Source organism: Lolium perenne, chromosome 6 (genome assembly GCF_019359855.2).
Source record: "Lolium perenne isolate Kyuss_39 chromosome 6, Kyuss_2.0, whole genome shotgun sequence".
Classification (NCBI taxonomy): Eukaryota; Viridiplantae; Streptophyta; class Magnoliopsida; order Poales; family Poaceae; genus Lolium; species Lolium perenne.
This window is the reverse complement of record NC_067249.2, coordinates 84,101,009-84,128,832: the sequence shown is the minus strand read 5'-3', so window position 1 is coordinate 84,128,832 and position 27,824 is coordinate 84,101,009. Positions and strand designations below refer to the sequence as shown.

The 27,824-nt window shown below is 39.9% G+C and overlaps 4 long non-coding RNA genes across 6 annotated transcripts; all 4 read right to left on the bottom strand.

Annotated features, from left to right (window-relative positions):
* Positions 1 to 5,232: 5,232 nt before the first annotated feature.
* Positions 5,233 to 6,783, bottom strand: LOC139831955 (uncharacterized). The gene is made up of 3 exons (XR_011746371.1): positions 6,212 to 6,783; positions 5,965 to 6,024; positions 5,233 to 5,468 (listed from the first exon to the last, which is right to left on the bottom strand). It is a non-coding gene; the product is annotated as an uncharacterized lncRNA (long non-coding RNA).
* Positions 6,784 to 8,559: 1,776 nt separating this feature from the next.
* LOC139831954 (uncharacterized) lies at positions 8,560 to 9,856 on the bottom strand. Its single transcript, XR_011746370.1, has 3 exons — positions 9,538 to 9,856; positions 9,292 to 9,351; positions 8,560 to 8,795 (listed from the first exon to the last, which is right to left on the bottom strand). It is a non-coding gene; the product is annotated as an uncharacterized lncRNA (long non-coding RNA).
* Positions 9,857 to 11,880: 2,024 nt separating this feature from the next.
* LOC127307859 (uncharacterized) lies at positions 11,881 to 23,654 on the bottom strand. Of its 3 annotated transcripts, none has more exons than XR_011747018.1 (6): positions 23,025 to 23,654; positions 22,353 to 22,917; positions 22,115 to 22,240; positions 12,860 to 12,974; positions 12,613 to 12,672; positions 11,881 to 12,116 (listed from the first exon to the last, which is right to left on the bottom strand). It is a non-coding gene; the product is annotated as an uncharacterized lncRNA (long non-coding RNA). The 3 variants fall into 3 exon arrangements; XR_011747019.1 differs by having other exon boundaries at positions 22,115 to 22,673; positions 22,822 to 22,917; XR_011747017.1 differs by having other exon boundaries at positions 22,115 to 22,917.
* On the bottom strand, positions 15,174 to 15,935 carry LOC139831953 (uncharacterized). The gene is made up of 2 exons (XR_011746369.1): positions 15,906 to 15,935; positions 15,174 to 15,409 (listed from the first exon to the last, which is right to left on the bottom strand). It is a non-coding gene; the product is annotated as an uncharacterized lncRNA (long non-coding RNA).
* Positions 23,655 to 27,824: the final 4,170 nt, after the last annotated feature.

Below are 27,824 nucleotides of genomic sequence, written 5' to 3'. Positions count from 1 at the left end.
GTACTGTAGGTAAAACATGGGTTGTCTCCCATAAGCGCTTTTCTTTATAGCCATTAAGATGGGCTCAGCAGTTTTAATGATGCACTCGCAAGAAATAGTATTTGAAGCAAAAGAGAGCATCAAGAGGCAAATTCAAAACAAATTTAAGCCTAACATGCTTCCTATGAAAAGGAATCTTGTACACAAATAAATTCATGAAAAGCAAAGTGACAAGATCAGGAAGATAAAACAAGTGTAGTTTCAAAAATTTCAGCACATAGAGAGGTGTTTTAGTAACATGAAAATTTCTACAACCATATTTTCCTCTCTCATAATAATTTTCAGTAGCATCATGAGCAAAATCAACAATATAACTATCACATAAAGCATTCTTATCATGAGTCTCATGCATAAAATTATTACTCTCCACATAGGCATAATCAATTTTATTAGTTGTAGTGGGAGCAAATTCAACAAAGTAGCTATCATTATTATTCTCATCATCAAATATAGGAGGTATATTGTAATCATAATCAAATTTATCCTCCATAACAGGCGGTACTAAAAGACCAATATCATTATCATAAGTAGGAGGCAAAGTATCATCAAAGTAAATTTTCTCCTCAATGCTTGGGGGAATAAAAAGATCATGAAAACCAGCTTCCCCAAGCTTAGAACTTTCTATATTATTATCAACAATGGTGTTCAAAGCGTTCATACTAATATTACTACCAGCATGCAAATAAGATTCCATAGGTTTTTTAATTTTCGCATCAAACAATCCATGTTTTAAATCAGGAAATAGAAATAGAAGCTCATTCTTGTCCATTATACCAAACTAGTGAAATAAAAACATGCATGATAATAAGTAAAGTAAAACAAGTAACTAATTTTTTTTGTGTTTTTGATATAGCAAACAAGATAGCAAATAAAGTAAAACTAGCAACTATTTTTTTTGTATTTTGATTTAGTGCAGCAAACAAAGTAGTAAATAAAATAAAGCAAGACAAAAACAAAGTAAAGAGATTGAGAAGTGGAGACTCCCCTTGCAGCGTGTCTTGATCTCCCCGGCAACGGCGCCAGAAAAAGAGCTGTTGCCGAGGGAGGCAATTCTCTGTGGTGTAGCTTTTCTTCAGTTCCCCGGCAACGGCGCCAGAAAAAGAGCTTGATGGCGTGTATTTCACACGTTCGTTGGGCAACCCCAAGAGGAAGGTATGATGCGCACAGCAGCAAGTTTTCCTCGTAAAGAAACCAAGGTTTATCGAACCAGGAGGAGCCAAGAAGCACGTTGAAGGTTGATGGCGGCGAGATGTAGTGCGGCGCAACACCAGGGATTCCGGCGCCAACGTGGAACCTGCACAACACAACCAAAGTACTTTGCCCCAACGAAACAGTGAGGTTGTCAATCTCACCGGCTTGCTGTAACAAAGAGTTAACCGTATTGTGTGGAAGATGATTGTTTGCGAGAAACAAGAGAACAAGTATTGCAAGAGATTGTATTTCAAGAAAGAGAATTGGACCGGGGTCCACAGTTCACTAGAGGTGTCTCTCCCATAAGACGAACAGCATGTTGGGTGAACAAATTACAGTTGGGCAATTGACAAATAAAGAGAGCATGACAATGCACATACATATCATGATGAGTATAGTGAGATTTAATTGGGCATTACGACAAAGTACATAGACCGCCATCCAACTGCATCTATGCCTAAAAAGTCCACCTTCAAAGTTATCATCCGAACCCCCTCCGTATTAAGTTGCAAGCAACAGACAATTGCATTAAGTATGGTGCGTAATGTAATCAACAACTACATCCTTAGACATAGCATCAATGTTTTATCCCTAGTGGCAACAGCACAACACAACCTTAGAACTTTCGTCACTTTGTCCGGTGTCAATGTAGGCATGAACCCACTATCGAGCATAAGTACTCCCTCTTGGAGTTACAAGCATCTACTTGGCCAGAGCATCTACTAGTAACGGAGAGCATGCAAGATCATAAACAACACATAAGCATAACTTTGATAATCAACATAACAAGTATTCTCTATTCATCGGATCCCAACAAACGCAACATATAGAATTACAGATAGATGATCTTGATCATGTTAGGCAGCTCACAAGATCCGACAATGATAGCACAATGGGGAGAAGACAACCATCTAGCTACTGCTATGGACCCATAGTCCAGGGGTAGACTACTCACACATCACACCGGAGGCGACCATGGCGGCGTAGAGTCCTCCGGGAGATGATTCCCCTCTCCGGCAGGGTGCCGGAGGCGATCTCCTGGATCCCCCGAGATGGGATCGGCGGCGGCGGCGTCTCTGGAAGGTTTTCCGTATCGTGGTTCTCGGTACTGGGGTTTTCGTCACGGAGGCTATTTGTAGGCGGAAGGGCAGAGTCGGGGGCCAGACGAGGGGGCCACACCATAGGGCGGCGCGGGCCCCCCCTGGGCTGCGCCGCCACGTGGTGTCGCCACCTCGTGGCCCCACTTCGTGTGTTCTTCGGTCTTCTGGAAGCTCCGTGGAAAAATAGGCCCCTGGGCTTTGATTTCGTCCAATTCCGAGAATATTTCCTTACTAGGATTTCTGAAACCAAAAACAGCAGAAAACAAAGAATCGGCACTTCGGCATCTTGTTAATAGGTTAGTTCCAGAAAATGCACGAATATGACATAAAGTGTGCATAAAACATGTAGATAACATCAATAATGTGGCATGGAACATAAGAAATTATCGATACGTCGGAGACGTATCAAGTACCATCACCAGGAGCTGTAATTCTTTTTAACTAATCACCTGATTACGCTCATGGACTTTAGCTTTCGAGCTTCTGTGTATAACTTCTGAACCGAGTAGCAATCACCATGAACAGTAGATCTTCTTAGCTAACCATCTGAATATGGTCTTCGACCTGCAGTTAGGTCTATGTGGTCAGCTCTGAGCTTGTGCATTTTAACAGAAATAACGAAACAAAAAAGAATCTGAGAGGTTACCATGGCAGTAACTGAAGAGGAGTTCTATAAAATGATGGAATTCCCACTTACCACCAAATTTGAAAACATACCTATCCATTTTCTCAACAGTTTGATTTGAACTAATAATCAAGTTATCTCGGAAGAACAAAAAACTTAGGGGAGTTGGCATAAATATTTTCTAAATGAATTTTAAGGATAAGTATAAGCTTACAAAATAGCATTACTTTGCACATCTTCTACCTCGTCACTGCACTAGTAGAAACAAGGGCTTTTATCCTGTCCTCGAAAGTGCTTTTGCACCGGATTTGGCACGAACCGGTGCTAAAGGGGTCATTAGCACCGGTTCGTGCGGTCTGCACGTCCAGGGGGCATTAGCACCGGTTCGTGCGGGATCTTTTGCACCGGTTCGTAACACGAACCGGTGCAAAAGGGTTGGCGTCAGCCACAAACTCTTTTGCACCGGTTCGTGTTAAGAACCGGTGCAAAAGGTCTACCCTTTTGCACCGGTTCGTAACACGAACCGGTGCAAAAGGTTTTTCTGCTCCCCACGCACCTCCACCCCCCCCCCCCCGTGGATCGCCTTTTTTAACACTGTAAAATAGAAAAGAAAATGATAGATTATTCAAAAAAAAAATCTTTTGAGATTCATGTATGTTATGCAACCTACTATTAGGGAAAATTAACAAATTTGAATTTTCACATTTATTGCAAAAAATGTTTGAAAAATGGTAAAACCGCATTAACTTTTGCATACGACGTCGAAAAAAAACGTATAATATATCAAAATCATCGTGGGAAAAGTCAGGGTGAAGTCTTCCCTCGGTCCTGGTATGTTTCGTTCATCGAGCACAATATTTATGGGGGAAGGAGAGTTGTTAGTGGTATGCATAAATAGTGATGGAAGATGGGCTATTATCAGTGATATCAATAGATGGTACTGCAGAATCTGAATAGCCAATGGCCTAGGAGAGTAGGCTTTTATGGAGCGGATTTTTCACAAGACATTACATTACATATGCTATATATTACAGGACTGCTAGCAATCTAAACATGCTTCATGGTGTTTAACTCCTAACTATAGCGGCAAAATACATGTCATAAGTTCGGTCGCTTTCTTTGACAGGCAAAAGGGGATCATAGCCCGGTAGGGGCCAGGCAAGGCGAGGTGTCGATGCTAGCGCGGCACTTTTTTGTGGTTGTACATTTTATAAATAGATTGTGCAGAGGAAGCAGATGTTGTGTGTAATATTAGTTGTACTCTGTTTGTAAATAGATTGCGCACTGAAAGTGCAGCACTTTGGTCACTTTGTCGACGGGAAAAAGCAGGTGTCGATGCTCTGATTGCTCTCTTTAATTGAAGATTCAGTGTGAAGCTATTGGCAAATATTAGTCGTACTCTGTTTTAGGTTGTGCGGAAACACAATTAGAACGTAGCGATTACATTGTGCACACGCAGCATAAATAACGGCCTAGCTAGGCGGGCCGCGTCGAGATAGCTTAGCCGGGCAACGATAGAGGCTGATTGTTGTCAACAGACTGACGCAGCGAATGCGGCCTACACATATCAGGTTCAAACTTGAGAGGTCACAACCGTGAGGTGCAGATTTACTGAATTGAACCCTACCGGCCGTGTGTTTCTGCATGCTCTCGACAACAATGATAATCAGCATAAAAAGAGCGAACATAAAAGAAAATTTTCATATATTTGGGTACCGCAGATAGGCAGGATAACAGACAATACGAAACAAACAGCGAAGAAATCGGTAATGGGTCATCACATGAAAATGCATAGAAAATAAAAGAGTGGCTGCATACTTTTTGCACTGCCTAAAAACATAGAAACTAAGCACCGGCCCTATCCATTAAACCACTTGAGGTCTTGAGCTTCTGCACATAGTCTTTGAACCGAGAAACTGTCAACATGAACTACCTTTTCTTTAGATGGATCACTGAGCATGACCTTGAACTTGCAGTTCACATTTTATGGTCAATTATGAACATGTGCAGAATTCTGAAAATTGCAATTTATGATATATAAAAATTGCAGTGGGATTTTCCCACTCTTTTCCTTTAAAAAAAAGATTTGAACATGTGCGTTTGTAAGAGATATAAGAGAGGCAATTATAATCTAAGAGATCATTATAGCAGCACCTATGCAGTAGGAGATCCATCCATGGTAGCACCAACACATTCATCATCAACGGAAACCTAAGCACAAAAACCATTTAGCTTCAACAAACAGAGTATTGTACAAACAAAACAATACAACTAAGATAATTATACATAGCTATTTAGTAGGAATTCATTTTAGAGCATAGCGGTACTACTTGTATGTGAAGGTCACATGTAGATCAACTATATTACATACATGTAAATCTCTTACAAAGATACAAATTATAGTCTGCATTCAACTCTCCACTTGGTCATCTATCTCCGGATTTTTCTTCTCTTTTTAGCTTAGTTATTGACCTCATCACAACGCCACTTCTGGTCACATATATGAAGGAAAACTGCATACACATTCTCTGAGAAGTTAGAAATTACGCAAAAGCAAAAACAGGACATGTAATTTGCAAAACAAATCTCCAAGTGAATAAGATTTCTCTTCCAACAATTCTGTATTTTGTACTTTAAAACAATCAGATAACCAATCTAATTTCTATTGTTCACTATCAAAGCTGTGCCACGGCATATGGAGGCCGTCTCTACTTATGAGCAAGCTATATGATCGCTTCACTTCTTAGAAAAGGTTAATTTATTTTAAGTTTGAAAATCTGAGATGCTAAGGATGCATGGAACTCAATAGCTTCAAGTGAAGCCTCTTTGTTTATGGCATCACTAATACTCTATTGGTAGCTTCCTAACCAATATATTTCATTTAAAGTAAATATTGCCATACAAAATAGAAATCAAACTCGGTAGTTGTCTTCTACCTATTTAGTTCACTTTATAATGCATGTTTGAATAAGCAATGATCTGTTTGACCCAAGAAAACAAAGGAAATACCTAAATAAAAATTGGCATTGGAGAGTGATTTCGGCGGCATTATCTTCCATCTTCTCCAAACTGCAATTTTAAAAAAAGTTAGATAGAATATGGTATTGTCAATGTTCATGTGAAAAAACGAAGCACTGCCTATATGCCTCTTCCATTTAAATTAAGTGCATTCATCGACTTTATCTTTAGAGCTTCTGTATGTAGCTTCTGAACTGAGTACCATCACCAGGAGCTGTAATTCTTTTTAACTAATCACCTGATTACGCTCATGGACTTTAGCTTTCGAGCTTCTGTGTATAACTTCTGAACCGAGTAGCAATCACCATGAACAGTAGATCTTCTTAGCTAACCATCTGAATATGGTCTTCGACCTGCAGTTAGTTCTATAAAATGATGGAATTCCCACTTACCACCAAATTTGAAAACATACCTATCCGTTTTCTCAACAGTTTGATTTGAACTAATAATCAAGTTATCTCGGAAGAACAAAAAACTTAGGGGAGTTGGCATAAATATTTTCTAAATGAATTTTAAGGATAAGTATAAGCTTACAAAATAGCATTACTTTGCACATCTTCTACCTCGTCACTGCACTAGTAGAAACAAGGGCTTTTATCCTGTCCTCGAAAGTGCTTTTGCACCGGATTTGGCACGAACCGGTGCTAAAGGGGTCATTAGCACCGGTTCGTGCGGTCTGCACGTCCAGGGGGCATTAGCACCGGTTCGTGCGGGATCTTTTGCACCGGTTCGTAACACGAACCGGTGCAAAAGGGTTGGCGTCAGCCACAAACTCTTTTGCACCGGTTCGTGTTACGAACCGGTGCAAAAGGTCTACCCTTTTGCACCGGTTCGTAACACGAACCGGTGCAAAAGGTTTTTCTGCTCCCCACGCCCCTCCACCCCCGTGGATCGCCTTTTTTAACACCGTAAAATAGAAAAGAAAATGATAGATTATTCAAAAAAAAAATCTTTTGAGATTCATGTATGTTATGCAACCTACTATTAGGGAAAATTAACAAATTTGAATTTTCACATTTATTGCAAAAAATGTTTGAAAAATGGTAAAACCGCATTAACTTTTGCATACGACGTCGAAAAAAAACGTATAATATATCAAAATCATCGTGGGAAAAGTCAGGGTGAAGTCTTCCCTCGGTCCTGGTATGTTTCATTCATCGAGCACAATATTTATGGGGGAAGGAGAGTTGTTAGTGGTATGCATAAATAGTGATGGAAGATGGGCTATTATCAGTGATATCAATAGATGGTACTGCAGAATCTGAATAGCCAATGGCCTAGGAGAGTAGGCTTTTATGGAGCGGATTTTTCACAAGACATTACATTACATATGCTATATATTACAGGACTGCTAGCAATGTAAACATGCTTCATGGTGTTTAACTCCTAACTATAGCGGCAAAATACATGTCATAAGTTCGGTCGCTTTGCTGACAGGCAAAAGGGGATCATAGCCCGGTAGGGGCCAGGCAAGGCGAGGTGTCGATGCTAGCGCGGCACTTTTTTGTGGTTGTACATTTTATAAATAGATTGTGCAGAGGAAGCAGATGTTGTGTGTAATATTAGTTGTACTCTGTTTGTAAATAGATTGCGCACTGAAAGTGCAGCACTTTGGTCACTTTGCCGACAGAAAAGCAGGTGTCGATGCTCTGATTGCTCTCTTTAATTGAAGATTCGGTGACGAAGCTATTGGCAAATATTAGTCGTACTCTGTTTTAGGTTGTGCGGAAACACAATTAGAACGTAGCAGTACATTGTGCACACGCAGCATAAATAACGGCCTAGCTAGGCGGGCCGCGTCGACGGTAGCTTAGCCGGGCAACGATAGAGGCTGATTGTTGTCAACGTATCGACGCAGCGAATGCGGCCTACACATATCAGGTTCAAACTTGAGAGGTCACAACCGTGAGGTGCAGATTTACTGAATTGAACCCTACCGGCCGTGTGTTTCTGCATGCTCTCGACAACAATGATAATCAGCATAAAAAGAGCGAACATAAAAGAAAATTTTCATATATTTGGGTACCGCAGAGATAGGCAGGATAACGGACAATACGAAACAAACAGCGAAGAAATCGGTAATGGGTCATCACATGAAAATGCATAGAAAATAAAAGAGTGGCTGCATACTTTTGCACTTTGCCTAAAAACATAGAAACTAAGCACCGGCCCGATCCATTAACCCACTTGCGGTCTTGAGCTTCTGCACAGAGTCTTTGAACCGAGAAACTGTCCACATGAACTACCTTTTCTTTAGATGGATCACGGAGCATGACCTTGAACTTGCAGTTCATATTTTATGGTCAATTATGAACATGTGCAGAATTCTGAAAATTGCAATTTATGATATATAAAAATTGCAGTGGGATTTTTCCCACTCTTTTCCTTTAAAAAGATTTGAACATGTGCGTTTGTAAGAGATATAAGAGAGGCAATTATAATCTAAGAGATCATTATAGCAGCACCTATGCGTAGGAGATCCATCCATGGTAGCACCAACACATTCATCATCAACGGAAACCTAAGCACAAAACCCATTTAGCTTCAACAAAGCAGTATTGTACAAACAAAACAATACAACTAAGATAATTATACATAGCTATTTAGTAGGAATTCATTTTAGAGCATAGCGGTACTACTTGTATGTGAAGGTCACATGTAGATCAACTATATTACATACATGTAAATCTCTTACAAAGATACAAATTATAGTCTGCATTCAACTCTCCACTTGGTCATCTATCTCCGGATTTTTCTTCTCTTTTTAGCTTAGTTATTGACCTCATCACAACGCCACTTCTGGTCACATATATGAAGGAAAACTGCATACACATTCTCTGAGAAGTTAGAAATTACGCAAAAGCAAAAACAGGACATGTAATTTGCAAAACAAATCTCCAAGTGAATAAGATTTCTCTTCCAACAATTCTGTATTTTGTACTTTAAAACAATCAGATAACCAATCTAATTTCTATTGTTCACTATCAAAGCTGTGCCACGGCATATGGAGGCCGTCTCTACTTATGAGCAAGCTATATGATCGCTTCACTTCTTAGAAAAGGTTAATTTATTTTAAGTTTGAAAATCTGAGATGCTAAGGATGCATGGAACTCAATAGCTTCAAGTGAAGCCTCTTTGTTTATGGCATCACTAATACTCTATTGGTAGCTTCCTAACCAATATATTTCATTTAAAGTAAATATTGCCATACAAAATAGAAATCAAACTCGGTAGTTGTCTTCTACCTATTTAGTTCACTTTATAATGCATGTTTGAATAAGCAATGATCTGTTTGACCCAAGAAAACAAAGGAAATACCTAAATAAAAATTGGCATTGGAGAGTGATTTCGGCGGCATTATCTTCCATCTTCTCCAAACTGCAATTTTAAAAAAAGTTAGATAGAATATGGTATTGTCAATGTTCATGTGAAAAAACGAAGCACTGCCTATATGCCTCTTCCATTTAAATTAAGTGCATTCATCTACTTTATCTTTAGAGCTTCAGTATGTAGCTTCGAATCGAGTACCATCACCAGGAGCTGTAATTCTTTTTAACTAATCACCTGATTACGCTCATGGACTTTAGCTTTCGAGCTTCTGTGTATAACTTCTGAACCGAGTAGCAATCACCATGAACAGTAGATCTTCTTAGCTAACCATCTGAATATGGTCTTCGACCTGCAGTTAGTTCTATAAAATGATGGAATTCCCACTTACCACCAAATTTGAAAACATACCTATCCGTTTTCTCAACAGTTTGATTTGAACTAATAATCAAGTTATCTCGGAAGAACAAAAAACTTAGGGGAGTTGGCATAAATATTTTCTAAATGAATTTTAAGGATAAGTATAAGCTTACAAAATAGCATTACTTTGCACATCTTCTACCTCGTCCGCACTAGTAGAAACAAGGGCTTTTATCCTGTCCTCGAAAGTGCTTTTGCACGGATTTGGCACGAACCGGTGCTAAAGGGGTCATTAGCACCCGGTTCGTGCGGTGCACGTCCAGGGGGCATTAGCACCGGTTCGTGCGGGATCTTTTGCACCGGTTCGTAACACGAACCGGTGCAAAAAGCGTCAGCCACAAACTCTTTGCACCGGTTCGTGTTACGAACCGGTGCAAAGGTCTACCCTTTTTGCACCGGTTCGTAACACGAACCGGTGCAAAAGGTTTTTCTACTCCCCACGCACCTCCACCCCCCACGTGGATCGCCTTTTTAACACTGTAAAATAGAAAAGAAAATGATAGATTATTCAAAAAAAAATCTTTTGAGATTCATGTATGTTATGCAACCTACTATTAGGGAAAATTAACAAATTTGAATTTTCACATTTATTGCAAAAAATGTTTGAAAAATGGTAAAACCGCATTAACTTTTGCATACGACGTCGAAAAAAAACGTATAATATATCAAAATCATCGTGGGAAAAGTCAGGGTGAAGTCTTCCCTCGGTCCTGGTATGTTTCATTCATCGAGCACAATATTTATGGGGGAAGGAGAGTTGTTAGTGGTATGCATAAATAGTGATGGAAGATGGGCTATTATCGATGATATCAATAGATGGTACCTGTGAGAATCTGAATAGCCAATGGCCTAGGAGAGTAGGCTTTTATGGAGCGGATTTTTCACAAGACATTACATTACATATGCTATATATTACAGGACTGCTAGCAATCTAAACATGCTTCATGGTGTTTAACTCCTAACTATAGCGGCAAAATACATGTCATAAGTTCGGTCGCTTTGCTGACAGGCAAAAGGGGATCATAGCCCGGTAGGGGCCAGGCAAGGCGAGGTGTCGATGCTAGCGCGGCACTTTTTTGTGGTTGTACATTTTATAAATAGATTGTGCAGAGGAAGCAGATGTTGTGTGTAATATTAGTTGTACTCTGTTTGTAAATAGATTGCGCACTGAAAGTGCAGCACTTTGGTCACTTTGCTGACAGGAAAAAGCAGGTGTCGATGCTCTGATTGCTCTCTTTAATTGAAGATTCAGTGACGAAGCTATTGGCAAATATTAGTCGTACTCTGTTTTAGGTTGTGCGGAAACACAATTAGAACGTAGCAGTACATTGTGCACACGCAGCATAAATAACGGCCTAGCTAGGCGGGCCGCGTCGACGGTAGCTTAGCCGGGCAACGATAGAGGCTGATTGTTGTCAACAGACTGACGCAGCGAATGCGGCCTACACATATCAGGTTCAAACTTGAGAGGTCACAACCGTGAGGTGCAGATTTACTGAATTGAACCCTACCGGCCGTGTGTTTCTGCATGCTCTCGACAACAATGATAATCAGCATAAAAAGAGCGAACATAAAAGAAAATTTTCATATATTTGGGTACCGCAGATAGGCAGGATAACAGACAATACGAAACAAACAGCGAAGAAATCGGTAATGGGTCATCACATGAAAATGCATAGAAAATAAAAGAGTGGCTGCATACTTTTTGCACTGCCTAAAAACATAGAAACTAAGCACCGGCCCTATCCATTAAACCACTTGAGGTCTTGAGCTTCTGCACATAGTCTTTGAACCGAGAAACTGTCAACATGAACTACCTTTTCTTTAGATGGATCACTGAGCATGACCTTGAACTTGCAGTTCATATTTTATGGTCAATTATGAACATGTGCAGAATTCTGAAAATTGCAATTTATGATATATAAAAATTGCAGTGGGATTTTTCCCACTCTTTTCCTTTAAAAAAAGATTTGAACATGTGCGTTTGTAAGAGATATAAGAGAGGCAATTATAATCTAAGAGATCATTATAGCAGCACCTATGCAGTAGGAGATCCATCCATGGTAGCACCAACACATTCATCATCAACGGAAACCTAAGCACAAAACCCATTTAGCTTCAACAAACAGTCTTTGTACAAACAAAACAATACAACTAAGATAATTATACATAGCTATTTAGTAGGAATTCATTTTAGAGCATAGCGGTACTACTTGTATGTGAAGGTCACATGTAGATCAACTATATTACATACATGTAAATCTCTTACAAAGATACAAATTATAGTCTGCATTCAACTCTCCACTTGGTCATCTATCTCCGGATTTTTCTTCTCTTTTTAGCTTAGTTATTGACCTCATCACAACGCCACTTCTGGTCACATATATGAAGGAAAACTGCATACACATTCTCTGAGAAGTTAGAAATTACGCAAAAGCAAAAACAGGACATGTAATTTGCAAAACAAATCTCCAAGTGAATAAGATTTCTCTTCCAACAATTCTGTATTTTGTACTTTAAAACAATCAGATAACCAATCTAATTTCTATTGTTCACTATCAAAGCTGTGCCACGGCATATGGAGGCCGTCTCTACTTATGAGCAAGCTATATGATCGCTTCACTTCTTAGAAAAGGTTAATTTATTTTAAGTTTGAAAATCTGAGATGCTAAGGATGCATGGAACTCAATAGCTTCAAGTGAAGCCTCTTTGTTTATGGCATCACTAATACTCTATTGGTAGCTTCCTAACCAATATATTTCATTTAAAGTAAATATTGCCATACAAAATAGAAATCAAACTCGGTAGTTGTCTTCTACCTATTTAGTTCACTTTATAATGCATGTTTGAATAAGCAATGATCTGTTTGACCCAAGAAAACAAAGGAAATACCTAAATAAAAATTGGCATTGGAGAGTGATTTCGGCGGCATTATCTTCCATCTTCTCCAAACTGCAATTTTAAAAAAAGTTAGATAGAATATGGTATTGTCAATGTTCATGTGAAAAAACGAAGCACTGCCTATATGCCTCTTCCATTTAAATTAAGTGCATTCATCGACTTTATCTTTAGAGCTTCTGTATGTAGCTTCTGAACTGAGTACCATCACCAGGAGCTGTAATTCTTTTTAACTAATCACCTGATTACGCTCATGGACTTTAGCTTTCGAGCTTCTGTGTATAACTTCTGAACCGAGTAGCAATCACCATGAACAGTAGATCTTCTTAGCTAACCATCTGAATATGGTCTTCGACCTGCAGTTAGTTCTATAAAATGATGGAATTCCCACTTACCACCAAATTTGAAAACATACCTATCCGTTTTCTCAACAGTTTGATTTGAACTAATAATCAAGTTATCTCGGAAGAACAAAAAACTTAGGGGAGTTGGCATAAATATTTTCTAAATGAATTTTAAGGATAAGTATAAGCTTACAAAATAGCATTACTTTGCACATCTTCTACCTCGTCACTGCACTAGTAGAAACAAGGGCTTTTATCCTGTCCTCGAAAGTGCTTTTGCACCGGATTTGGCACGAACCGGTGCTAAAGGGGTCATTAGCACCGGTTCGTGCGGTCTGCACGTCCAGGGGGCATTAGCACCGGTTCGTGCGGGATCTTTTGCACCGGTTCGTAACACGAACCGGTGCAAAAGTGTTGGCGTCAGCCACAAACTCTTTTGCACCGGTTCGTGTTACGAACCGGTGCAAAAGGTTTTTCTGCTCCCCACGCACCTCCACCCCCCCCCCCCGTGGATCGCCTTTTTTAACACTGTAAAATAGAAAAGAAAATGATAGATTATTCAAAAAAAAAAATCTTTTGAGATTCATGTATGTTATGCAACCTACTATTAGGGAAAATTAACAAATTTGAATTTTCACATTTATTGCAAAAAATGTTTGAAAAATGGTAAAACCGCATTAACTTTTGCATACGACGTCGCCAAAAAACGTATAATATATCAAAATCATCGTGGGAAAAGTCAGGGTGAAGTCTTCCCTCGGTCCTGGTATGTTTCATTCATCGAGCACAATATTTATGGGGGAAGGAGAGTTGTTAGTGGTATGCATAAATAGTGATGGAAGATGGGCTATTATCAGTGATATCAATAGATGGTACTGCAGAATCTGAATAGCCAATGGCCTAGGAGAGTAGGCTTTTATGGAGCGGATTTTTCACAAGACATTACATTACATATGCTATATATTACAGGACTGCTAGCAATCTAAACATGCTTCATGGTGTTTAACTCCTAACTATAGCGGCAAAATACATGTCATAAGTTCGGTCGCTTTGCTGACAGGCAAAAGGGGATCATAGCCCGGTAGGGGCCAGGCAAGGCGAGGTGTCGATGCTAGCGCGGCACTTTTTTGTGGTTGTACATTTTATAAATAGATTGTGCAGAGGAAGCAGATGTTGTGTGTAATATTAGTTGTACTCTGTTTGTAAATAGATTGCGCACTGAAAGTGCAGCACTTTGGTCACTTTGCTGACAGGAAAAAGCAGTGTCGATGCTCTGATTGCTCTCTTTAATTGAAGATTCAGTGACGAAGCTATTGGCAAATATTAGTCGTACTCTGTTTTAGGTTGTGCGGAAACACAATTAGAACGTAGCGATTACATTGTGCACACGCGCATAAATAACGGCCTAGCTAGGCGGGCCGCGTCGTGACGTAGCTTAGCCGGGCAACGATAGAGGCTGATTGTTGTCAACAGATCGACGCAGCGAATGCGGCCTACACATATCAGTTCAAACTTGAGAGGTCACAACCGTGAGGTGCAGAGTTCCTGACTTGAACCCGACCGGCCGTATGTTTCTGCATGCTCTCGACAACAATGATAATCAGCATAAAAAGAGCGAACATAAAAGAAAATTTTCATATATTTGGGTACCGCAGATAGGCAGGATAACAGACAATACGAAACAAACAGCGAAGAAATCGGTAATGGGTCATCACATGAAAATGCATAGAAAATAAAAGAGTGGCTGCATACTTTTTGCACTGCCTAAAAACATAGAAACTAAGCACCGGCCCTATCCATTAAACCACTTGAGGTCTTGAGCTTCTGCACATAGTCTTTGAACCGAGAAACTGTCAACATGAACTACCTTTTCTTTAGATGGATCACTGAGCATGACCTTGAACTTGCAGTTCATATTTTATGGTCAATTATGAACATGTGCAGAATTCTGAAAATTGCAATTTATGATATATAAAAATTGCAGTGGGATTTTTCCCACTCTTTTCCTTTAAAAAAAGATTTGAACATGTGCGTTTGTAAGAGATATAAGAGAGGCAATTATAATCTAAGAGATCATTATAGCAGCACCTATGCAGTAGGAGATCCATCCATGGTAGCACCAACACATTCATCATCAACGGAAACCTAAGCACAAAACCCATTTAGCTTCAACAAACAGAGTACTGTACAAACAAAACAATACAACTAAGATAATTATACATAGCTATTTAGTAGGAATTCATTTTAGAGCATAGCGGTACTACTTGTATGTGAAGGTCACATGTAGATCAACTATATTACATACATGTAAATCTCTTACAAAGATACAAATTATAGTCTGCATTCAACTCTCCACTTGGTCATCTATCTCCGGATTTTTCTTCTCTTTTTAGCTTAGTTATTGACCTCATCACAACGCCACTTCTGGTCACATATATGAAGGAAAACTGCATACACATTCTCTGAGAAGTTAGAAATTACGCAAAAGCAAAAACAGGACATGTAATTTGCAAAACAAATCTCCAAGTGAATAAGATTTCTCTTCCAACAATTCTGTATTTTGTACTTTAAAACAATCAGATAACCAATCTAATTTCTATTGTTCACTATCAAAGCTGTGCCACGGCATATGGAGGCCGTCTCTACTTATGAGCAAGCTATATGATCGCTTCACTTCTTAGAAAAGGTTAATTTATTTTAAGTTTGAAAATCTGAGATGCTAAGGATGCATGGAACTCAATAGCTTCAAGTGAAGCCTCTTTGTTTATGGCATCACTAATACTCTATTGGTAGCTTCCTAACCAATATATTTCATTTAAAGTAAATATTGCCATACAAAATAGAAATCAAACTCGGTAGTTGTCTTCTACCTATTTAGTTCACTTTATAATGCATGTTTGAATAAGCAATGATCTGTTTGACCCAAGAAAACAAAGGAAATACCTAAATAAAAATTGGCATTGGAGAGTGATTTCTGGCATTATCTTCCATCTTCTCCAAACTGCAATTTTAAAAAGTTAGATAGAATATGGTATTGTCAATGTTCATGTGAAAAAACGAAGCCTTTGCCTATATGGCTCTTCCATTTAAATTAAGTGCATTCATCGACTTTATCTTTAGAGCTTCAGTATGTAGCTTCTGAACTGAGTACCATCACCAGGAGCTGTAATTCTTTTTAACTAATCACCTGATTACGCTCATGGACTTTAGCTTTCGAGCTTCTGTGTATAACTTCTGAACCGAGTAGCAATCACCATGAACAGTAGATCTTCTTAGCTAACCATCTGAATATGGTCTTCGACTGCCAGTTAGTTCTATAAAATGTTGGAATTCCCACTTACCACCAAATTTGAAAACATACCTATCCGTTTTCTCAACAGTTTGATTTGAACTAATAATCAAGTTATCTCGGAAGAACAAAAAACTTAGGGGAGTTGGCATAAATATTTTCTAAATGAATTTTAAGGATAAGTATAAGCTTACAAAATAGCATTACTTTGCACATCTTCTACCTCGTCACTGCACTAGTAGAAACAAGGGCTTTTATCCTGTCCTCGAAAGTGCTTTTGCACGGATTTGGCACGAACCGGTGCTAAAGGGGTCATTAGCACCGGTTCGTGCGGTCTGCACGTCCAGGGGGCATTAGCACCGGTTCGTGCGGGATCTTTTGCACCGGTTCGTAACACGAACCGGTGCAAAAGGGTTGGCGTCAGCCACAAACTCTTTTGCACCGGTTCGTGTTACGAACCGGTGCAAAAGGTTTTTCTGCTCCCCACGCACCTCCACCCCCCGTGGATCGCCTTTTTTAACACTCATAAAATAGAAAAGAAAATGATAGATTATTCAAAAAAAAAAATCTTTTGAGATTCATGTATGTTATGCAACCTACTATTAGGGAAAATTAACAAATTTGAATTTTCACATTTATTGCAAAAAATGTTTGAAAAATGGTAAAACCGCATTAACTTTTGCATACGACGTCGAAAAAAAACGTATAATATATCAAAATCATCGTGGGAAAAGTCAGGGTGAAGTCTTCCCTCGGTCCTGGTATGTTTCATTCATCGAGCACAATATTTATGGGGGAAGGAGAGTTGTTAGTGGTATGCATAAATAGTGATGGAAGATGGGCTATTATCAGTGATATCAATAGATGGTACTGCAGAATCTGAATAGCCAATGGCCTAGGAGAGTAGGCTTTTATGGAGCGGATTTTTCACAAGACATTACATTACATATGCTATATATTACAGGACTGCTAGCAATCTAAACATGCTTCATGGTGTTTAACTCCTAACTATAGCGGCAAAATACATGTCATAAGTTCGGTCGCTTTGCTGACAGGCAAAAGGGGATCATAGCCCGGTAGGGGCCAGGCAAGGCGAGGTGTCGATGCTAGCGCGGCACTTTTTTGTGGTTGTACATTTTATAAATAGATTGTGCAGAGGAAGCAGATGTTGTGTGTAATATTAGTTGTACTCTGTTTGTAAATAGATTGCGCACTGAAAGTGCAGCACTTTGGTCACTTTGCTGACAGGAAAAAGCAGGTGTCGATGCTCTGATTGCTCTCTTTAATTGAAGATTCAGTGACGAAGCTATTGGCAAATATTAGTCGTACTCTGTTTTAGGTTGTGCGGAAACACAATTAGAACGTAGCAGTACATTGTGCACACGCAGCATAAATAACGGCCTAGCTAGGCGGGCCGCGTCGACGGTAGCTTAGCCGGGCAACGATAGAGGCTGATTGTTGTCAACAGACTGACGCAGCGAATGCGGCCTACACATATCAGGTTCAAACTTGAGAGGTCACAACCGTGAGGTGCAGATTTCTTGAATTGAACCCTACCGGCCGTGTGTTTACGCATGCTCTCGACAACAATGATAATCAGCATAAAAAGAGCGAACATAAAAGAAAATTTTCATATATTTGGGTACATGAGATAGGCGGGATAACAGACAATACGAAACAAACAGCGAAGAAATCGGTAATGGGTCATCACATGAAAATGCATAGAAAATAAAAGAGTGGCTGCATACTTTTTGCACTGCCTAAAAACATAGAAACTAAGCACCGGCCCTATCCATTAAACCACTTGAGGTCTTGAGCTTCTGCACATAGTCTTTGAACCGAGAAACTGTCAACATGAACTACCTTTTCTTTAGATGGATCACTGAGCATGACCTTGAACTTGCAGTTCATATTTTATGGTCAATTATGAACATGTGCAGAATTCTGAAAATTGCAATTTATGATATATAAAAATTGCAGTGGGATTTTTCCCACTCTTTTCCTTTAAAAAAAGATTTGAACATGTGCGTTTGTAAGAGATATAAGAGAGGCAATTATAATCTAAGAGATCATTATAGCAGCACCTATTCAATAGGAGATCCATCCATGGTAGCACCAACACATTCATCATCAACGGAAACCTAAGCACAAAACCCATTTAGCTTCAACAAACAGTACTTGTACAAACAAAACAATACAACTAAGATAATTATACATAGCTGTTTAGTAGGAATTCATTTTAGAGCATAGCGGTACTACTTGTATGTGAAGGTCACATGTAGATCAACTATATTACATACATGTAAATCTCTTACAAAGATACAAATTATAGTCTGCATTCAACTCTCCACTTGGTCATCTATCTCCGGATTTTCTTCTCTTTTTAGCTTAGTTATTGACCTCATCACAACGCCACTTCTGGTCACATATATGAAGGAAAACTGCATACACATTCTCTGAGAAGTTAGAAATTACGCAAAAGCAAAAACAGGACATGTAATTTGCAAAACAAATCTCCAAGTGAATAAGATTTCTCTTCCAACAATTCTGTATTTTGTACTTTAAAACAATCAGATAACCAATCTAATTTCTATTGTTCACTATCAAAGCTGTGCCACGGCATATGGAGGCCGTCTCTACTTATGAGCAAGCTATATGATCGCTTCACTTCTTAGAAAAGGTTAATTTATTTTAAGTTTGAAAATCTGAGATGCTAAGGATGCATGGAACTCAATAGCTTCAAGTGAAGCCTCTTTGTTTATGGCATCACTAATACTCTATTGGTAGCTTCCTAACCAATATATTTCATTTAAAGTAAATATTGCCATACAAAATAGAAATCAAACTCGGTAGTTGTCTTCTACCTATTTAGTTCACTTTATAATGCATGTTTGAATAAGCAATGATCTGTTTGACCCAAGAAAACAAAGGAAATACCTAAATAAAAATTGGCATTGGAGAGTGATTTCGGCGGCATTATCTTCCATCTTCTCCAAACTGCAATTTTAAAAAAAGTTAGATAGAATATGGTATTGTCAATGTTCATGTGAAAAAACGAAGCACTGCCTATATGCCTCTTCCATTTAAATTAAGTGCATTCATCGACTTTATCTTTAGAGCTTACGTATGTAGCTTCGAACCGAGTACCATCACCGGGAGCTGTAATTCTTTTTAACTAATCACCTGATTACGCTCATGGACTTTAGCTTTCGAGCTTCTGTGTATAACTTCCGAACCGAGTAGCAATCACCATGAACGATGAGATCTTCTTAGCTAACCATCTGAATATGGTCTTCGACCTGCAGTTAGTTCTATAAAATGATGGAATTCCCACTTACCACCAAATTTGAAAACATACCTATCCGTTTTCTCAACAGTTTGATTTGAACTAATAATCAAGTTATCTCGGAAGAACAAAAAACTTAGGGGAGTTGGCATAAATATTTTCTAAATGAATTTTAAGGATAAGTATAAGCTTACAAAATAGCATTACTTTGCACATCTTCTACCTCGTCACTGCACTAGTAGAAACAAGGGCTTTTATCCTGTCCTCGAAAGTGCTTTTGCACCGGATTTGGCACGAACCGGTGCTAAAGGGGTCATTAGCACCGGTTCGTGCGGTGTCCACGTCCAGGGGGCATTAGCACCGGTTCGTGCGGGATCTTTTGCACCGGTTCGTAACACGAACCGGTGCAAAAGGGTTGGCGTCAGCCACAAACTCTTTTGCACCGGTTCGTGTTACGAACCGGTGCAAAAGGTCTATTTTTTTGCACCGGTTCGTAACACGAACCTAAGGCAAAAAGGTTTTTTTCGCTTCCCCACCCACCTCCACCCCCCCCCCCCCCCCCCGTGGATCGCCTTTTTTAACACTGTAAAATAGAAAAGAAAATGATAGATTATTCAAAAAAAAAAAATCTTTTGAGATTCATGTATGTTATGCAACCTACTATTAGGGAAAATTAACAAATTTGAATTTTCACATTTATTGCAAAAAATGTTTGAAAAATGGTAAAACCGCATTAACTTTTGCGTACGACGTCGAAAAAAAACGTATAATATATCAAAATCATCGTGGGAAAAAATTACATCCGAATTCACCTGGGTTTACCCGGTTAGCTAATTTTTAGATTTTGGAAATTCCAAATGAAAATATGAAAGCAGGAAGATTTTAGTTTTTTTCCAGAAATTTAGGATTTCATATTTTTTTATTTTTTAAAATTAAAATTAATAATTGCATCCTGCATAAAGATTGCTATTACTTTTAGAAAATTATAAGATTTTCAAATTTTTAGGTTTTAGGTTTGGCAAAAAAAAAATTAAAAAATTGAAAATAATTAAAAATAATACAAATTATAAAGTTAATGTTTATTTATTTATTCAGGATTATTATTACAACATTACTTTGGTTTATTAAAATAATTATTTGAAATTCGAACAATAAAGAAATATGACATCGATCGACATGTTAATAGGATTGATATGATACTACTATCACATACATGCGCGCGAAGCACTTGGATGCGGGATGGAAAGGAACTTGGAAGTTAAGCGTGCTAGTGCTAGAGTAGTGGGAGGATGGGTGACCGAGCGGGAAGTTTGAGCATGAGTAAGTAATTGGATTAGAGATAAGGGTAGTTAGAGACTAACCTTGTGAAATAACTAAAATATTAGAAATTCCGAAAAAAGAAAAAAAAAGGGAGTAGAAAATAATTCAAAAAAAGTGTTTTTCTGCCGCGGCAGCGTTTTGGGACGTTTTTCTGCCGCGGCAGACCCTTTAGCACCGGTTCGTATTACGAACCGGTGCAAAAGCTCCCCCGCCCAGCGCCCCACAGCCGGCCACGTGGAGACCCCTTTAGCACCGGTTCGTAAGCGAACCGGTGCAAAAGGGGGGGGGGCCTTTTGCACCGGATTGTTTGCACCGGTTGGCCATCCGGTGCATATGGCCATTACCAACCGGTGCAAAAGGCCATATTTCTACTAGCTGTCATCATTTTCCGTTCTTCTTTTAGAGATGTCAGAAAACCTTTGGACTAAATAATAATGCAACTCATCCACCCTTACATAGTATAAAAATTTAAGCATGGGAAAAAACCCATGATCACTAAATTAGATCTGAAGAACAAAGTGGCTGGATGAGATAAAAAAAATCCATCGTGCAGTTAACCATGGATGGAAACTGCAATTTGATGTCAAGAAATATATATCAACTGGATTTTAGTTACAAATGCTCTCCCTAAAGGGAAATGTGCTAACATGAAGATGGAGGACTATAAGCGGTACTAAATTTTATTAAGCAGTAAGTAATTAATGTGCACAAATATAAAATGAAGTTACCAACTGAAATTGCAGCTTGTGAACTGCCTGTGAGATGAGTCACTTTAATCATTTTAGAACATCTTAATCAGAAGCAAAATAGTCATAACAGTATCTGAAACTGTGATGCGCATACCACGTATAAAAGTGTGGCCAGGCAGTGAAAGCATTATACAAACATCAACGCCCATCTGATTGAAAACAATTAGTACATCTCCTTATTGCTGACACAAAGTACTCTATTTCTATAATTTTAAGGTCAGGTTGTTGATCTGAAATTTACTATTAGCAGAACTTGGTCTGATAAACTAACCTTGGTACCTATGACACTAATTTGCACTTGTACAATAATACAAATAATGCTTGCTTTACAGAATCTATAGTAGCTAAACTTTCTTGTCCAAGTTATTAAGTTCAACATAATTAATAGATTCAGACCTGTAGATGAACTTAAGAAACAACCTCGCATCGAAAGCTGATGTGCATAACATATCTTAGCCTAGGTGTGCACATCATAAGAAAATGAATCCAAGGAGTAAGAGGAACTCACCTATTGTGAGCCAACAGAAAACAAATCCTTGCCCACAGCTTCATCAGCTAGCTTCACCCTAGAATTGACCTCATCTTGACCTTGCATACTGTTCCTCTGCTCTCTGGTTTGCCTGAAACTTCAGTCCTTACATGCAAAACAAATATTTAATAAAATCAGTGAGCAAACATATGAAAAGCCTCAGGACTGCAGAAGTGCTCTAAACAAATCTAGATAATGAAGCGGATGAGGGGAATACTGTCAGCCGTTCTTGTGGTACGGCAAAGTTGCCCGAGTGCTGCAAGAAGGCCAAGAAAAGATTATGAACAATTCTCTCTCTCTCTTCCTGTATAGCATGGCTTGTCGCACACTGTCAGTCCGTGCGATACGTGACACGACTTTAGTGCACGACGCAAAATATATATGGGAACTGTATCTGGATTCTCGACTCATGATCCTTCAACGGAAGGCTTGGAAGCTCCCCTAGAGTATGTCCACTCGAAAGCTTAATTGACAATGGATGCAATTTGATCTGCTTCAGACGGCCATCGATGTGCATACAATTGTGAGCTTGATTAGCCTAAAAATAGATGCTTAATTAAGGCATAATGGGCATCTGAGTAGATTCATAGTTTAGAACTGCAGATGCAATAGCTGCACAATCACTTAGAGGAGATTAAAACAAATGAATAATTTTCACTACTTTTCTGAAAAGTAACCACCAGAACCTTTTCAGTCCCACACAATAGCAAGGGATCCTAACATACTTTTGATGGTCGTCCCAACGCCAACCATGTAAGCAACCTGGAGGCGCTCATACCTTCCTGATTGATTTATGTACAAAAAAGGAGACACAGAAAAACTTCAGTAATAGAAGCATGGATATTTACAGGTGCATGTTTGACTAATTCAGTCATGTGCACATGCTTACCTGAAGGTGGTTATATCATCGGGGCTGCAGCAGTTGCTGAGATGCTAGCAATCAAGACATTGAAGAACTCAGAAAACTGGGTGAGCATGGCAGCCCGGTGTCCAGCAGCAGGGGACGTTCAGAGGACCATCTTGGTCTAGATCGGGCCTGGCCCCTGCCAGCGACCGGCATCCACCACCATTCATGCCGCTTACAGCCAGTAGGTCGAAGTGACGGGTACGGCCGCCGCCGTCCAGTGGCGGTGAGGAGCCGGAGCAGTCACGGACGCCGCTCTCCCACTTTTCTTAGCTGCTCGGGAAGGAGAAGATGGATCCAATGGTTGATGTCCTCCTCCGTACTATTAGCCTTCTTGGGAAGGAGATGGGGCGGCTAACTCCTCCCATCGGCTTCTCCTATAGCCACACTTCCTCCGGAGAAGAGCGCGCCGATGCCATGAGCCTCCTTGGGAAGGAGATGGGAGCGCCGAACTCCTCCGGGCCGCCCACCGCCTCGGGAGGGAGAGAAGGGTGCCTTGATGGCTTCCTCTGGAGGGAGAGAAGGGCGGCAGCCAGGCAGGTCGGCCAGGGAAAGAGAGGACGACGCCAGGCTTTGAGGAGAGGATAGGGTCGGCGATGTTTGGGAGGAATTGAGTAGTTTTGTTCGTTTGTGTCTTTTTGGTCGAACCGTGGAGTTTCTAGAGTGTTTGATGGTGGGGCCACACCGCTTTGACCACCGATTGAACCAAACCGGAAGAGTCACACATCGGTAGGGAGAAAAGGAACTCCTCAGCCGGTAGCCGGTTGCCCATTTGCCCAGGAAAATAAAAGAGGCAAAACAATTTATTGAGAGAACGATGGAAAAAAATTAATAAAACAACTACGTGTGAGGCAGCGATAAGGGTAAAGAGTGGATAAATAGGCTATGAACAGTGTGTGGAGCAATCAAGGCATCGTAAAACAACCAGCCTTTATATAGGTTACTAGCACTATGCCCGCGCGTTGCTGCGGATGAGCGAAAATTGTTTAAGCCACATCAGAAATATGATTGCATGATTACCAGGACGCTTCAACACATCATCTAGAGCACAAGGACTTGTAATTGAGCCGAGGTTTCGGCCGAGGCACTCGAGTCCTTTTTATATGTTACCCTTCCTTTTAATATTGGGTAGATAGTTACGATGATTTATTCATATCACATCATGGCCCGTGCCTACTGATAGTTCTTAGCTTTTAGAAATTTGTGACCTGTGAACTGTTCTTTTTCAATTTCCCTATGTATTTCCTTGAATGAAATAAGCAGATATTTGTGATGCTATTTTGAAAGAAAAAAAAGTTTATGAAAACATCCATAGAGGTTTTGCATTTCTAAGCGCCACACTAAATCACTGGACAACATTAACAAAATTAATCAAATGAACGACCTTTTGTATGTTTAAATTTTTAAGTCAATTGAATCGAACTCTCTTCTTATTTTTCTTGTGCTTTGCTCTCTTTTCTTCTTTATTCCACTTGGTGCCTGAGCCACTGAATCGACACGGGGAAGCAAACTTTGGCTCAAATAGAATAAGATAGCATGAACAACATCACATGTGATTCCCTTTTGTGGCTGGATTTGCGACGCATAAGAGAAACAATTTTGAAGTTGTATGTTGCCCGCAGCTGCGGCCTCAGGGGCGCTGATCTCCTGTAGCCCAACGAGCCAGTGGTGTTGGGCGGAGCAGAGCGCATGAGGAGGAGGAGGCGTCCTCACTCCACGTCATGCGGGCTAGGAAGATGACGACCCGGACGTCGCGGCTGGCTGAGATGGCGATGAGTCGATGACGGTGGAGCTAAGCTGCAGATGGCGAAGGGTTTTCCAGTAACCGTGCCCTGGCTGCTGTCGCGAGCGGCATCGCCCGGTCACCAATTCTCTATCGCGTTGGTGCAGCTCCGTGGCCACCGAGCGGCCATCTCATGGGGCAACGCCTTGGCCGCCCCAGGCGAGTCGCCACCGCGCGCGGACACAGACTTGCCGTCACGCAGGAAATCGTGGCGCCAGTATGCGTCAGCTTGCCGGGATATGAAAACCGAGGGCGTTCATTCTTCCTGCACTCTTCCTGGATTTTTATTTTTAAGAATTGTGCTAGATATCGTAGTATTTTCGAAAACATGAAAGCCAACCTCATATTGTTTTGTAGATTTTTTTCTCATAATTTTTTTTCCGTCAAAGGTGCGTAAAAAAAGAATTTAATGTATGCACACCACTTTGAAGTGGTCAACATCTTCTTCGGCCTTCTAAGATTGCCAACAATTAAGCTATTGCTTTTGACCAAAGGTAAATAACCAGCTGCCGACAGCAGTTGTTAAGTCTCGTGCTGGAACAGAGGAAAAGAGTGCATGCTAGGTCACATATCTTCAGAACATCACTGTAAATTTGCAATATGTAGGGTGGCACTGGAGCTGCAATCTGAGCGCATCATCTGAATCCTTGCAATCTTATGTGAGTAGAACCAAATCGCTCGTGCCTGACACTGACAAAGAGATGAGAGGAGAGGGAAGGCGTGGAACCTGGGGCGGGCTGCGAGGAAGGGGTCGCGGGGTCGACCACGCCCTCGCCGGCATTTTCAGCAGGCGCCGGCGTTTGTTTTGATAAGTTGCTGCAGGCCATGCATCCGTCGACATGGCCGCCTCCGGCACGGCGAAAACCATGATGCCGGTCTTGATCTCTGTCAACACCCGGATTTTTAAGTCCGGATGCCTATTATGTCATACATCGCAATCCCAGGAAATTGTTGTTGCGAGGCATAATAGCTAAGTATCACAGTCATTATTCATTACAAACCATAATGTCTTACAACTTGGAATCACATGATCCATATTACACAAATAGTTGATCTAATGATCAACGAACAAACACAAGTTCATAGCGGAAGCGTAAGATACAAGGACTCTCTAGTCCACAGGCCAACGCTTGACGTTAGAAGCTCCTAGTTGTGGTAGACGTCCTGCTGATCGTCATCCTCGTACTGCTGCTCGGCTTCATATTCTGGCCATTTGAATAGCCAGGGACAAAGCCGTGAGTACTTTAAGTACTCGCAAACTAATACTAAAGTAAGTACTAATATTACTATTGATAGTGTTCTAAGCTCTAAGTTTATTTGCATAAAGCCAATTTTATTTGATAAACATTTTAGTAAACAACTCCTCATGTGCTAACTAACTCAAGTGGGAACATTAGTGTCATTCCCACAACTCAGTTGTGATTCAAATTCAAAATCACCGTTCAAGTTCCAATTCCAAAACACCAGTCACATAGATATCAATTCTGATGATGGAAACAGAATGGCCTTTCCAATTGTCCATATCCGCGGACGCGGCTATTCGAATAGTTCTACACTCTGCAGAGGTTGCACACTTGTGCCACAACATTTGATTTCATCCGTCAGGGATAAAACCCCGAATAATCGTAACTCAGTACGCGGATCATCAACCGTTAACCTTTCACTTACACACCCTAGTATAGGCACCTCTCCCCATGAGCTTGGCCTCCCGGTGAAAACCAACTGGTAACCCGGGAACTGCACAGGGCTTGGCCGTACAATTCACCTCAATTCACATCATTTCTCAACAACGGAGGCAGCCTCAAGCATAACCCCTATGATGTGTGTTCAGAGGGAACCCATACTAAGACACATAAATTTCCAGCTAAGCCCTACCCATAATCAGGTATTGTGGGGGTACTTAATATTGGAAGGGTATCGCATCCAACTCAATCATCAGTTTTTAGCCAACATCACCAAGTCAATTTCATGTCATATTCACCTTCAAATCTGTCAATGGAAATGACTCATCATTCCAAGGTTTTCACCATCATCATTTCATAAACACATGTTCCCATCTAGAGTAGTCATTTTAATTTAGCACTAGCAACTATGTATGAGGGGTGCTAGGTATTTGCTTTGCTTCTAGGCTAAGTTTGATACTCTTGTACTAACTCAATATTAACCAGGTAAATCATAGATCAAAAAGTACTTTGATAAAACAAAGGTAAATAAAGCTTGTAAAATAAAACTGGGAAATAGGATCATAAGCATAAAGTAAAGGGGGTAATGCTTTGCTCATGGTGAGCTTTGCACTTTGCAAGAGTATTATCTTGCCTTGGTTGGGAAACTGGTCAAAGTGGTCTTCTTCTTCTTGGAAGTAGACCTCCTCCTCCTCCTGGTACTCCTCGGTACTAGCGTCTAAAATACGAATACGGAGTACACAATCATCACACCAAACTAATTTACTAAACTAGGCACAAACATGGTTCACACACTTAAACTAGCATCACCTATTACTATTAAGTTGGTGGATGTGTTTTTTCTTATTATTTAAGAAAAATAATTTCCTCTCATACTAGACTTCAATGTTACTTTGAATTATTCAGAGAAATAATCTCCTCTCATTATCTTATTAAGATTTAATTTCTCTTATGCATAATATGTGACCTAGGTTGACCCAAGTCAACCTCTTCACACTTATCATTTGGAGAAAATGATTTAAATGAGGTGAGCACCTCATACAATTTAATTCTAGCATAGCAAAGATTTAATATCACCAACAATTCCTATGGGACCTAAATGACCAGAGTCTCTACTTCATTTGGAATTGGTGGTGACAAGATTTAAATGAGAGAAACTCTCTCATAAGATTTCTTAATAGTTTTGGACAATACCTTTGACTAGAAATAGCCATAAAGTCATTGAAATCAACTAAGCCATGATCATTCAAAGTAGGCATGGCATATTTTTGTAGAAACAATTAGTATAAGTGAAAAGTGAATTATTGGAGGTGGAATTAA